General features: G+C 35.6%; 1 pseudogene; it reads left to right on the top strand.

Moving 5' to 3' along the window:
- The first annotated feature begins 2,717 nt into the window (after positions 1 to 2,717).
- LOC103254859 overlaps positions 2,718 to 13,477 on the top strand; it is a 16,767-nt pseudogene continuing 6,007 nt past the window's right edge.

Here is a 13,477-nt window from a genome sequence, read left to right as displayed (position 1 = left end):
ACTGGGAAACTATGGGGGGGAGGGGGATGGGTTTAACAGTAGCAAATATCTGTCTGGGGATGGGGAAACACCTCTTACCAGCAGGGTGCCTGAATGAAACGTAATTGTACACCTAACCCTTAACTGTACCCCACAAACCATAATAAAAAATACTGATAGATAAAAGAAAATTAACATTTTGTTACAAATTTTTTTAAATGGGTTTTTTTTCATCTAGTATATGGAAATATATTCCTTGTATTATATTGTTGACCTTATATCTAGCAACTATTTTGTAGAATTATTTGAAATTTATATGCATATTATCTTGCTATTGGATTAATAAATGTTTTATTTTTAAATTTTTGTGTCTCTAATTTCTTCTTGTTGATTTGTTGCACTGGCCAGGACTTCCGGGATAATATTGAGCAGAACTGGTGATACTGAGTGAGCATCCTTGTTTGATTTCAGACCTGTAGGAAGAGATGGAGATTTAATATTTCACAACAGAATATTTTTCCAGTAGATTTTGGTAGATATTCTTTATCTTATTAGGGAATTTCACCTTTTTCTTTTATTTTTATATACATTTTTGCATAAATGTGTGTCCAGTTTTACCAAGTTGGTTTTCTACATCTATTAGTATAATTGTAAATATTGGCCTCACTAAGTACACATAAGTATACACAAATAGATTTGATCTGCTACATATTTTCAGAACTTCTATATTTACATTTGTAAAAGCTTTTGGACCGATATTTTTCTGTTTCAAAATTTTCTTGTCAGCATTTTGACATTGGGATTATGATGGCCCGATTAAACTAGGTGAAAAATGTTCCTTAAGGCAGGTCTGTTTTTATTGCCTTTCACTCCTTCTAGATTTCTTCTTGTGATCACATAGTTTTATCTTTGACATGCCTAACAACTTTTAATTAAGTACCAGATAGCATAGGGGAAAAAAATCCAAATTTGGAGAATGTGTACCTTCTTTCAGAAATGATTCATTTCTCTCCCATATGCAGTCATAATGGTGTAACACCTATTTACCATGGTTCAAAATTGACCATGATATAAATACAGTTGAAATTGACTATAGACGTTAGCTTAGGTCTCTGAAGTTCTTTCATATCTGAAAGTTTGAAGCAAATTACTCTATTAATAGCTTTACCATGCTTTTAATCATATGATTTCTGTATTCCTCCAGATGTTTCTGTTGCTATGAACAAGCTGCTATAGTCCATATATTTTTAATACTATGTTAAAAATAAAATAAACATATTTTTGAAGTTGAAAAAATCATTGAAATTGGTCAGGTTGCAATTAGTGCTATCAGCTATAGAAGACTAAACTGATAGTTGGTCAAGTGGTTATGTGCTTCCCCTAATGATCACTAATTTGGTACGAGGTGAGAACTTCTGACTACTGTATTTTCAGTAACGGACTCAACCAGAGGAAGACTTTTGTTTCTCAATGTGGAGTCTGTCTTCACCTCAATACTTCAGTATGCATGTCTCAAGGAAAAGATTTATAATGTTAATAATAATATTGACACCAAATCTGATGATACAGTAGTATAATCCAATTTGCAGCTTATATTTAAATTTTCTCAAATTTTCTAACACACTTTTAAAACTTTTTACTTTTTCAGTTGTCTATCCATTCAAGAAACAAGCATATCACTTGGTTATGTTGTCCCTTTAAACTTATGAATTCCAAACCAGTTTCTTCTCTGTGTTTTTTTCCTTTTAGTATTTTACTATTTTGAAGAATCCCAGCCAGTAGTCGCTTATATTTTTCATGCTGGTTTTGTGTAGTTGCTTTCTAGAGATTGGATTCTGGTTATGATTTCGAAGATTCCACTGAAACATATTGATGAATTGGACAAACACAATGTCGCTTATGCCATTATTGGTTCTGCTAAGTTTCTCACATAGTAAAGTGATATCTGCCAGATCACTTTATCACAGAGGTTCTGCTTTTTGTGCTAATTAATAAAAATCTATGGCATAGTACATTAAACTCTATAAAAATCCTGCCTCCAAAAATCACACTCCAACAGTCTTTGTTTTAACACATAATACTTGCCTGACCTGATGATCCTTACCTGAATTGTTACTAAGTGAAGATTTTTTTCTATTGTCATTGCTCATCTGTCTTTTAGACAGAGGTTAATCTGTGATAGATTTTTTCCTACATCTTAAAATGAAAACAAACTGAACAAAAATGATAAACCATCAATAGTTTTATGCTTTTCACTAGACTTATTTTTCATTATAAAACAAAACATCATTTTTAACTAAATCATGTTTATTTACAAAAGTTCTGTGAACAGCTACTCTGGACATTTCAGATATCATTTCAAATATTCAATAGTGTATCATTTAAACCATATACACTAGGCAGAGATGTGTGAAAACTGAAATGATGAAATACAGCAGCAATTAGGGACAAACACCGGTGTACAAGCTTAGTGGTGAACAGAGGATATTGAAAAACTTGCTCCCAAGTACCCAAGTACTCATTAGTTTAAGTCAATTGCATAGAACCTCTGCAGAATCATTGATTAAATTCATTCCTGTTTGTTACTGGGTCTTTCCAGCTAGAAATGTCACTGTTCTTCCATGGACCAACATTTTCTCATCTATGTATCAACATTGTTGACTAGGTGATTACTGTTGTTTCTTACAGCTGAATAACTTCTTTATACGTTGTTTATTCATGTCTGTTATTTTCAGGACATGATATTAACATATCTAGCATCTGTGCTGCACGATGACAAAGCATTCTTCAACCCAAAGAGGTTTGACCCTGATCACTTTCTGGATGAAAGTGGCAACTTCAAGAAAAGTGACTACTTCATACCTTTTCCAGCAGGTAACAGAAATTCGTTTCCATTTGTAATCAGGAAACAACGTATGTTTTTAAAGTCAGTTGAAACTTACATGGTACCCCCTCCAGAGCTGATAGAATTATTCTTTGTACATGATCAGAAGCTCCACCGTCAGTCCCCATGTGTTTCTTTGTCATGACATGTCCTCATTTTTGGTCAGATTAGTGAGGATTTGGGGAGTTGTTACCATTCTTCCAAATAAAGAAAACTAAAGTATAGATTGCTTGAATTCTGTGATCACTAAGGTACCCCAGAGCTCCTCCTAGAACTCGTTTAGACTTTCCTCACCTGCCACGAGTAATGTATCTAACTCCACAGCTTCATCGAGTGTATTTTATGTGTTTCTCCTGAACCCCCTTGATGAGATACAGGGATACAAGTATCAAAAAGCACAGAATGAGCACCAAAGGGCCTCACACAAGTTAGGGAAGTAGATAAGTCACCAGATCATAGTACTTCAGTAGGAATGGAACTGTCAGAAAGTAAATCTTAGCCTGCTGGAAAGAGGAGATGGAGCAACTTTCTGATTTTTGCCTTCTCATAACTCATATCGAGGCATAAAATGGAGAAAGTGGCTATCTAATAGTAAGTGATATATTAGCTTCTTCAAAGAAGGCAGAGATAAAGAAAAGAGAAGGCAGGGAATTTTTAAGGAGGCAATGAATCACAGGAGGGGAGTATTTGCTCCACATCAAGATGATCAAACTTGCGCCAAATAACCAGGGACACTGGAAAACATTGGGAATGTAGCAGGTCACTCTGTGATGATTGCAGAGAACCCTGCTGTCCCTCCAATTATGATAACACATTTTGGAACCTGTGTGTGGTGAGTCTGGCCATGGGGATTTTTAATTTTATTCTGTGATATTTCATGTCTGGTTTATATCCGGCACTGCAGATACAAACAGGACAAAGATAGAGATGTTCCTTCTAGAATTTGCATTTCAGTAAAATAGAATAATAGTTAATTAAATAAATTAAGGATTTATTACTTCAGGTGATCCATGCTCCAACAGAAGCATAAATATGGCATTGCAAGAACCCAGAGAGGGCAAGATTTTATTATTTGTGACGATCACAAGGAGTGTAAAGAGGACATACAATTTGATGTATGTCTTAAATTCAGTGTAACAAAAGTTCTTCTTGCACAAAAAGAACAGCACAATTTAAAACTAAAACATCATAGCGATGTGGAGATTTATGAAGAACATGTATGGCCACAACTGAGAACAGATGGTTTAAAGAGTGGAAGAAAATAGCATGGGATATCCGTCTGGGAAAAGGAGACACAAAAATGTGAATGTGTTTTCATAAAGCCATGGGTGGAAACTCAAAGTATTAAAAGAGCTTTTATCATATGGAAATACTTAGTGAATTGCTTGCTTAGAGAAGGGTGTCTGCAAAGATCAGATGTTAATGAGTTTGCAGGTGTGTTCATTTTTTGTTCATTTGTCTATTCAACCATGCTTTCATCCATCCATCTATGTATGCATCCATCCATAAATTTATCCATTCAATCCTTAATTACTTGGTATTCTGTTTTTGCCAATCACAAACTCAGTGTTTGTCACAGTCACACAGAAGGAGTAACTACTTTATGTGTTTTGTTTGTTTGTTTTTAGGTCAATGGATTTGTCTGGGAGAGGGACTGGCCCGCATGGAGCTGTTTTTATTCCTGAATTCCATTTTACAGAATTTTAAACTGAAGTCTCTGATCAATCCAGAGAACCTCAATACCACTAGAATTGAAAATGGAATTTTTTTCTAGCCCCCCATACCAGATCTATTTAATTCCTGTCTGAAGGAGAGGCCATCTGGCTGTCAATGTGCTGTCACCTGCAACTCTTCCTAACTGGGGACATATTCACTCTTAGGGATATCTTCTGTCATATCTTTTCTGATGCGTTCCATTTTCTCAAGTTCCAGTGATCATCCAACCTTCATTAAGGACTTTGTCAGATCTCGGCACAAGTATATCTGCTATTACCATTTATACTCTGTAACACTTTTGTCATGGTTACATGTGCTTATACTTATCTTGTGCAGAATTGATGATATGTTATCATTAAAAAACTGAGAAAAATGATTTGGTTCTGGTAATTCAGATTCATTTAGAGTCTTTCTTGGGTATATGCTCCAAATAAAAAAATATTCATTGCTGGGAAATTTTTTATACATTCATTTTCCTGTGATCGATACAAGTGAGAAAATAAAGTACAGTTCCAGGAGGTCATGCTGTCTTTATAAAGATAAGAGCAGAGAGGAAGAAATAGGAAGAATGTAGGGAAGCTCCCATGGCTATATGTGGGTGCAGGAAAGGAGTAAGTTGGAACTGTGTATTTCTCACATAGCATTGCTGAAAAACAAACCTGCTCTAAATATTGAATTCTGATCAAGAATTGGATGCCAGTTCCAATTTCCATGAGGGTATGTCCTTCATTTTCTAAGGTTCTTATGGTTTGAGGTTTTACATTTAGGTCTCTGATCCATTTAGAGTTAATTTTTGTGTATGGGGATAGAAAGGGGTCCTGTTTCAATCTTCTGCATGTGGTCAGTCAGTTTTCCCAGACCATTTACTGAGTAGTTTCTCCTCTACCCAATCCCCCTACTGGGAATATACCCTGAAGAACTCAAATCACTCTATAGAAAAGATACCTGCACACGTATGTTTATCACAGCATTATTCACAATAGCAAGAGTCTGGAAGCAACCATGCTGTCCATCAAAAGAGGACTAGATTTTAAAAATGTGGTACATATACACGATGGAATACTACGCAGCCATAAAAAATAACAAAATCATGAATTTTGCAGCAACCTGATGGAACTAGAGTCTATAATACTGAGTGATCTCTCCCAGAAACAACGATCTGAGTATCACATATTCTCACTCATATAGTGGACCTTGAACATCCAATGTAATACTATAAGGAAATGACTGACAGGGTGGGAAACTATGGAGGGGAAGGGAGATGGGATTAATGGTAGTAAATATCTGTCTGGGGATGGGGAGACACCTCTTATCAACAAGAGTGCCTGGACAGAGCATATTTGTCTACCTTAACTGTACCCCACAATATCATTTTATTTTATTTTATTTTATTTTTTTGAGTTGGAGTCTCACTCTGTCGCCCAGATGGAGTGCAGTGGCCGCTCCCGGCCACCGCAGCCCCGACCTGCTGGGCTCCGGCGATCCTTCCTCCTCAGCCTTCCAAGTAGCACAATATCATTTTTAAAAAATTGATTAAAATAAAAATAAATAAGTAAATAAATATTGAATTCTATAAACAAACAACAACAACAAATAAACTGCTCTAATTTACCACACTAGTCAAGCTGAGGTTTGCCTCACTCTGAAACTGCACAGGAACTATTTCAGATAGTCTCCTGATCATTTTGACCAAGATGGAAATTCTTTTGGTTGAGATGTGAACATGTTCCTGACCTAGGAGTTGGGAAAATGGGGATTCTAAAGCAAAGTGCTCTACTGACACACTGGTGACACTTAATTTCTCTAAATCACTAATTGTTCATCCAACAAAACAAAGCAAAGTTTAGAACAGTTGATCTCAGAGAGCCCTTCTATCTTCATTTATGAATAAATGAATCACAGATATTTAAAGAGAGAAGGGAACTCTGAGATCAGCTCAGCAACAAAAGAAAGGAGAAGAAATTTCAAGGAATGAAATTTAGTTGCTCTAAAGAGAGCAATTGAGCACATTTCATCCAAATAAGATGATGTGGGTCTTTTAGAGTTTATAGCTGTGTGTGTCAGGCAGTAATTAATATCTTCTTTTTGCCCTGGAGAAAGGGTTCACCACAGGACCTGGACACACTCATATTTTAAAGATTACAACCAAACTCTCCTGAACCCCAATTTACTCCATTGGTGCCATAATTGTGAACTAAATTAATGCTTACTGTGAGGAATACTGGTTTGATTCTTGAAACACTGAATCCCAGGACACAATCAGTAAACTTTGATGACGCAGTGGAAATGAATGCTTTGCGTAGCGGGAAGGGTACAAGATGGCGGGCGTTACAGTCTCCACCTTCAGCTCTTCCATCTGCAGTCTGTGTTGTGTGTCCTTGGCAAAAGCACTGCATCTCTAGGATCAACAATCTCTCCCTAATTTTATCTATGCTCTTTCTGAACTTATTTTCAGCAACGCCAAGAGATGGAAGGAGCTCTGGTGTTTCTCCCTCAGTATCCTGCAAAATTTTGGGATGGGGAAGAAGAGCACTGAGGACCCTGTTCAAGAGGAAGCCTGCTGCCTGGTAGAAAAGTTGAGGAACACCAGGGGTGGGTGACACATTACTCTGTGTCAGTGACCCTAATAGATAATTGTTCTCTAATAACGTCCTCAGAAACATTTCAGGAGATGCCAGATATTTCATTATGGGTCTTGGTTGTCAGTCCTGATGTTCAAAAAGGAGATTTGAAGCAAGAAGTAGAGGAAGCTTGTAGGTATCTGTGCTGTGTGTGTACAGACATGAGTGAGCATAGAGTGTACATATAAAAGGTTGTGTAATCCTATTTTTCTACTCAATCGTTTTCTTGTTTTCAAACCAGATATGATGCAGACAGATTTTGAGTTCATTTTCAGAAAGAGTTAACGAGAAATGTTTTCTCCTGAGTATAAATGTGATTTACATTTCCAGACCATTTCACCACCAAGTCTCATGTGCTTTCATTTACTTGGAATACATCTGTACTGTCCTGTTGGGGCTTGTCTCCCAGGTCCTTGCTTGCAATTTCTGGCCAGTAATGACGCTATATGTGATTTTAGTTGCTGGGCATATTCAATACAGTTCTCACCAATTATTATTTCTCCATAACACTGTACCATTTTTAAAATAGCACTATTAATTACCTCTGGTCTACCATTATTGTGTAGTGATTTATGCATTCTGAGTAAATATATGCTATAACTTAGTTCTGCAAAATACTTCAGGACTAATATATAAATAATTTGTTTATCTGGATTTTGGTATTATTAATAACTCTTTACCCTGACTTCCTTAAGTATCATTTGTCTTTGCTTTCAGTTTTGCTTAACACCTCCCACCCCCATTATAGGATCTGGCATAGACGCTTATGGTAGTTGATTTTCTCCCAGCTCCAATTCTACCCACCTATGAAGTGATTATCACACTGATTTTGATTATTCACTCAGATCCCAAATTCTCTATTTAAAAACTTTCTATTCCAAATGAAGTGAAAGACTAGATATCATATTTTACCTATGAAATGCGCGCACGTGCGCGCGCGTGCACACACACACACACACACACACACACACACACACACACTATCCCCAAAACTTCCCAAGTTATCCCCTATGAACTTGGCTAAAATAAAACTTTTTCTGAGAGCATAGAGCCTTGTGATATTTAAAGCAGCCTGGTACCCAAGCTGTTAACTGAACAGATTTTCTATCTGTCAATGTCTTGCCAGTTATTCAGAACACTTTCAATTCAAGTCACCCTTTAGTGTTTATAGATATGAATTTAGTGGTTCTTTACATATACAGTTTATTGATGACTTGATTTTAAAAATCCATTTTACAGAGCCCCTACCAATTAAAAACCCACTTCTTTTATAATTTATTTTCTTTGCCTGTAAAACAATAGATTTGGCTTAACTTATCAAATTTGAACACTTATTAAAGCATACTTATCTTGATGGCTATATGGAATAATATCCCAGAATTCACACGAGAGCAGCTTTCCCAAAAAATTAAATTTGGAGGCAATTGGATAATAGACTTTAGTATCCTAAGGAGTAAAATTCAGGATTTTTAAAAAATAAGAGATAAGAAAACTCCATTTATCAATTTTAAAATAAGAAATAAAAAGACTCCATGTATCAATTTACCTTTTTGTTTGCATTACTAAGGTTTATATTTGAAATAAAAAGTTACTATTTTGTTTTAGACAAGCAAATCCATTTTATACTTACTTTTTTGTACTGGTGTTTCTTGTTATATAATATAGATGCATTCTGCTTTTCACATTTGTATCTTCAAATACACGAATTCACACACAAACTCTCTAACTTTATCTCCTCTCTACTGAGTCAACATATGATTTTTTTTCATTTCAGTAGCCTCAGGGGTACAAACAGCTGATGGTTTGGGCTTTAAGTGTACTCACCACCCCTACCTGTGCACATTGTCCCTGACAGGTAATTTTTGTCCCTCTGTCCCTTCCCTCCCTCACCGTTCTAGGTCTCCAGTGTCCATTATACCATTCTTTATGTCTTTGTATATCCTTAGTTTAGCTCTCACTTATAAGCAAAAATATGAGGTGTTTGGTTTTCTGTTCCTGAGTTAGTTGACTTAGGATAATGTTCTCCAATCCCATCCAAGTTGCTGCAAAAGACCCGAGTTAACTCTTTTTGATAGCTGATAGATGAATTGCATTTCACAGTGTGTGTGTGTGTGTGTATCATATTTTCATTATCCACCAATTAATATATAGGCATTTATGTTGATACCACATCTTTGCGATTGTGAATTGTGCTGCAAAGACCATGAAGGTACAGGTGTCTTTTTCATATAACAATCTCTGTTCTTTTGGGTAGATACCTAGTAGTGGGATTGCGGTATGAAATTTTATCTACTTATCTACTTTTAGTTGTTTGAGAAATCTCCATACTGGTTTTCACAGAGGTTGTACTGAATTACAAGGACACCAATAGCGTATAAATGTTCCCTTTTCTCCACATCTATGCCAGCATCGACTGTTTTGTTGTTGTTGCTGTTTTCCATTTTTTTATAATGGCCAATCTCGCTGGTGTAAGGTGGCATCCCATTGTGGTTTTAATTTGCATTTCTGTGATTATGAATGATGTTGAGCATTTTTTCAAAATTATGCTGGCCATATGTAAAGCTTCTTTTCAGAGAGGTCTTTTTTGCTCATTTTAAAAATGAAGTTATTTGCTTTTTTTTCTTCCTAAGTGGAGTTCTTTGCAAATTCTGGATATTAGTCTGTTATCAGATGTATAGTTTGCAAATATCTTCTTCCATTCTGTAGGTTTCCTATTTGTTTTGTTTGTTATATATTTTATTGTTTAGAATCTTTTCAGTTAAATTTTCACTTGTTTATTTATAACTTTGTTGCACTTGTTTGGGTTTAGCCATAAATTCTTTGTTACGCCAATGTCAAGAAGAGTTTTACCTAGGTTTTCTTCAAAAATTTTTGTTTTATTTTAAATGTTTTTGATCTTGCATTTAAGCCTTTAATCCATCTTGTGTTAATTTTTGTATATCAGGAGAGGTGGGAATTAAGCTTAATTTTTCTGCATGTAGCTATACAATTTTCCCAGCACCATTAGTTGAACAGGGTGTCCTTTCCTCAGTGTACATTTTTGGCTGCATTGTCAAAGATCAGTTGGTTGAAAGTATTTGGGTTTAATTCCAGAGTCTCTGTTTTGTTCCATTACTATATATGCCTGTTTTTATACCAGTGCCATGCTGTTTTAGTTACTGCAGCCTTATTATATAATTTGAACGTGATGTGATGTGATGCCTCCATCTTTGTTCTTTTTTGCTTAGGATTGCTTTGGCTATTCTGGGTCTTTTTTGGTTCCATATGAATTTTAGGATTGTTTTTTCTAATTCTGCAAAAAAGAAAAGATTTTGGAGGGGATTGTGTAGAATCTGTAGATTACTTTGGGCAATATGGTCATTTTTAACAATGTAGATTCTTCCAACCCAATCATGAGCATTGGATGCTTCTCCATTTGTTTGTGTTCTCTATACTTTCATTCATCAGAGTTTTATAGTTCTCTTTGTAGAGATCCTTAACCTCTTTAGTTAAATATATTTCTAGGTATTTTAGTTTTTTGGCTGTTATTGTAAATGTAATTGAGTTTTTTTATTTGATTTTCAGCTTGGTTGCTATTGGTGTATAGTCGCGCTACTGATTTGATTTGTGTGTGTTGATTTTATATCCCAAAACTTTACCAAATTCACTTATCAAGTCCAGGAGACTTTTGTAGGCATTCTTTGGATTCTCTAGGTCTAAAATTATTCTGCTTATGGATCATTTTTACCGATATGCATATGTTGAAGCACCCTTGCACCTCTGGGATATAATCCACTTAATTGTGGTGTATTATTTTTTCATGTGCTTCAACACATAATTCTTTCAACTATTTATTGTATATAAAAAGTCTTCAACTGTTCTCTCTTTCTCTGAGTTTTATTGTCCATAGGCTCTGCAGACAAATATGATTCTGCTCTAAAAGCTTAAATTATTGTTTTTTGTAAAGTCTTCCTTTTCCTTCCAAAGTAATAGACACACTGGGTTAAAAGGGTTTAAATAAGGATAGTGGATGGTGTGTGTGAATTGCCACTAGTAAAATAACATTCTTTAATCATCTTAGATGTAATGCTTAACTCAATTTAAGGTAAAAGTTATATATATGCTGATATTATGCTCAATTTTAAAATATAAAGATAATATATTTCTAAAAGTTTCCTTAAATTGCAAAATTTTCTTTGCTTTTTAAAAATACAGAATGTATTATATTTACCTATTAATTATATTTTAAACTTGTTTTCAATATTTTAGGCTCATCCTGCGATCCAACTTTTATTCTGAGTTATGCTCCCTGCAATGTGATCTGCTCCATTGTCTTTCAAAATTGATTCCATTCTAAAGATCAGAATTTTCTTACCTTATTGGAAAGATTCTATGAAAACTTCAGGATTGTGAATTTCCATGGATCCATGTGAAGCTAATATTTTTTCTTCTTGAGAAATCCCTTATCCTTTTTTTCTGAAAAGTTCAAAATTCTATATGAATCAAACTGTGGAGTCTAGTTTTTCATACCACAGTCCTGCTCAGAATTTCATGAAGAACCTTCTGGAAAAGATGTCTGGGTAATGAATGACAAAGATCACTGGTTTTATGATGTATGATCCATAAACAAACAATTCAATTCTTCTGTTGTTAACTACCATGTCCTACGTTCTGCCAAATGTTAATAGTGTGATTTTTGTTTTTTTTATAATCGATATTTTTTATTATGATATTGTGGGGTACAATTAAGGGTTAGCTACACAAATATGCTTCATTCAGGCACCCTTGTTGATAAGAGGTGTCTCCTCGTCCCCAGACAGATATTTACTAACGTTAATCCCATCTCCCTCCCCCCCCATAGTTTCTCACTACTGTCAGTCATTTTCTTATAGTATTACATTGCATGTTTAAGGTCCACTATATGAGTGAAAACATGTGATACACAGATCTTTGTTTCTGTGAGAGATCACTCAGTATTATAGACTCTAGTTCCATCCAGGTTGCTGTGAAATTCATGATTTTGTTCTTTTTTATGGCTGCGTAGTATTCCATCGTGTATATGTACCACATTTTTTAAATCCAGTCCTCTTTTGAGGGACAGCATGGTTGATTACAGGTTCTTACTATTGTGAACAATACTGTGATAAACATACGTGTGCAGGTATCTTTTCTACAGAGTGATTTGAGTTCTTCAGGGTATATTCCCAATAGAGGAATTGCGGGGTCATATGGGAGTTTGATATTTAGAGCTTTTAGGAATCGCCACACTGCTTTCCAAAGAGGTTGCACTAGTTAACACTCCCACCAACAGTGTAGAAATGTCCCCTTTTTGACACACCCTCTCCAGCAACTGTTATTTTTTGAGTTATTGATAATTGTCATTCTGACTGGAGTTAGGTGGTATCAGTGTGGTTTTGATTTGCATCTCTCTGATGATTAGTGAGGTTGAACATTTCTTCATGTGTGTGTTGGCTGCTCGTATGTCTTCCTTTGGGAAGTGTCTGTTCATATCTTTTGCCCATTTGGCAGTGGGGTTGTTGTAGAACCAAGATGTTAAGCCTTTGTCAGACCTCGAGTTGGCAAATACCTTTTCCCAGTCTGTAGGCGGTCTCACTGCTCTCTTGATGGTTTCTTTGGCTTTGCAGAAGCTTGTCAATTTAATGAGGTCCCACTTATCTATCTTCTCTTTTATGGCCTGTGGGTTTTGGGTTTTGTTCAGGAATTGGATGCCAGTTCAATTTCCATGATGGTATGTCCTTCATTTTCTAAGGTTCTTATAGTTTGAAGTATTACGTTTAGGTCTCTGATCCATTTAGAGTTAATTTTTGTGTATGGGGATAGATAGGGGTCCTGTTTCAATCTTCTGCAGGTGGTCTGCCAGTTTTTCCAGCACCATTTACCAAATGGGTTTTCCTTTCCCCAGTGGTAGGTGGTGGAGACTTTGTCAAAGATGAGTTGGTTGAGGAATTGAGGTTTTGCTTCTGGAATCTCAATTCTATTCCACTGATCTATATGTCTGTTCCTATACCAATGCCAAGCTGTTTTGATGATTGCAACTTTATAGCAAAATTTGAAGACCAGTAAAGTGATACCACCTGCTTTGGTTTTTTTGTTTTGTTTTGTTTTGTTTTGTTGTTTTTACTGAGGATTGTTCTGGCCATTCTTGGTCGTTTGTGATTCCAAATGAATTCCTGTGTTGTTTTTTCTAGTTCTGAGAAGAATGTTGCTGGTAATTTGATGGGTGTTGCATTGAATCTGTAGATTGCCTTAGGTAAGATGGACATCTTCACATTGTTGA

This window comes from Carlito syrichta, unplaced genomic scaffold (assembly GCF_000164805.1).
Source record: "Carlito syrichta isolate Samal-C Ts95f unplaced genomic scaffold, Tarsius_syrichta-2.0.1 Scaffold287577, whole genome shotgun sequence".
Lineage (NCBI taxonomy): Eukaryota > Metazoa > Chordata > Mammalia > Primates > Tarsiidae > Carlito > Carlito syrichta.
Note: the sequence above shows the minus strand (reverse complement) of the source record. Positions and strands in the feature narration are given on the sequence as shown.